Here is a 1,747-nt window from a genome sequence, read left to right as displayed (position 1 = left end):
CCTTGCTGAGAGCCATGGCTGAGTCTGTATGGCCCCTGGCATTTTGCCAACAGTATTGATTGACAGGCGAGGCATTACTATCCGCCTCTGCCGCAACTTTTGAGTTCTCGCACTATTTTGGAGTTCTCGTGGGGATTTCCGGGGATTCCCCGAGAGTTCCCATTGGTTGGGGAAGTGCAGGAGGAGGGATTTCCGGGAGAGATATTTCTGGCTGGGGGTTCCTGGACCAGCCGCATGGCGTTCGGGAGGATTCCCCCGGGAGCTGTGTGAAGTGATTTCCTGCAGTTCAAAAATAAAGTTTGTTCCTGCTTCAGTGGCTCGTGATTTGTGCCCAGCCAGACTGCGGCATAGATTGACATAATCTATAGCTTTGGAGGTCTGGCTTCTTTCAGTAAGCAAAACATAACCACAGTCCATCCACGTTGTAGTGTGTGTCAGTACTTCAGGACTTTTTATGGGCAATAATATCCACTGGGTTATTTTTCCATTCATCAATTGGTGGACAAATGGGTTATTTCCACTTGTTGGCTGTTAGGAAGGGGGCCACCAGGAACACTTGTGTACATGAGAACATGTGATTTTTATTTCCCCCACTGTATGAATCACTGGGCCACAGGGTAAATCTTAACTCTTAGAGGAACTGACAAACTATATTCTTCCTTATATTTATATAAACAAGGTATGAAGGTTCCAATTTCCCCACATCACTGGCATTTTTTAAAATTAGGGTCATACTAGTATTAATCTTATCAAGGGTCTTTGTACATGGTATTTCCCTTCTGCTGCTCTCATGATTCTCTCTTTGTTATGTCAATTTATGATGATGAGTTAATGCAATTTGGAGTTCATTGAACTTCTCACATTTTGATTTTTTTTTTTAATCTGGGTAGTTTGGGGCTCTTGCTGTTCCACCTCTTCTTTCTGCTCTTCCTCTCCTCTCCCACTGGCTCTAGCCCATGCAGGAATGCTGGAGAGTGTTTAGTTCATTCATTCATTTTTACTCACTATGCATCATCTCAATTGACTGGATATTCAAATTCATATAATTTGGCCACTATCACTCCCCAGCACTTCCCTGGGGGCACTTTTTAATACTCCCTTGCTCAACAGAATTGGCTGATGGGAAAATGTGCCATTTCTCTAAAAAACAAGACCATCAAGATGCACATCTTGAGGACACCCAACTAAGTGTTAAATTCATCATTCTACTCATACACCTTTGGCCAGAATTTGATCCTATTGAAAATAAAACAAAACTGTTGAGAGCCACAGCCGAAGGGGCCCCAGCAAACTTCCAGCTGCCAGCAAACTTCCAGCTGTGAGCTGATGATTGGCTCACAGTGGCCCCAGCAAACTTCCAGCTGCCAGCTGATGATTGGCTCACAGCAGCCCCAGCAAACTTCTAGCTGCCAACTGATTGGCTCCTCTGCAGTGATGCTCATTGGGCTGTTTCCCCGCCCTTTCAGACCATGGAGCTGCTCATTGGGGGACTTTTTTTGGCTCCGCCCACGAGACCCAGCCAATCGGCCTCAAGAGCAGGAGGAGTGGGGGGCATTGAGAGGCTTGTGGGAAGCCAGTGGTGGCAGTTGGGCTCTGAGGGAATTCCTGAAGAGCTCCTGTGGTCTGGCGTGTGTTCTAAAAATAAAGTTCGTTTTTGCTTGATAAGTGGCTCCTGAATTGTGCCCAGCCAGACTGTGGCACAAAACAAAACAAAAACAAACAAACAAAAAAAAAATCCACCATGACA

This window comes from Marmota flaviventris, chromosome 17 (genome assembly GCF_047511675.1).
Source record: "Marmota flaviventris isolate mMarFla1 chromosome 17, mMarFla1.hap1, whole genome shotgun sequence".
In the NCBI taxonomy this organism is placed as follows: Eukaryota; Metazoa; Chordata; class Mammalia; order Rodentia; family Sciuridae; genus Marmota; species Marmota flaviventris.
The sequence above is the reverse complement of the archived record's forward strand: the minus strand, read 5'-3'. Positions refer to the sequence as shown.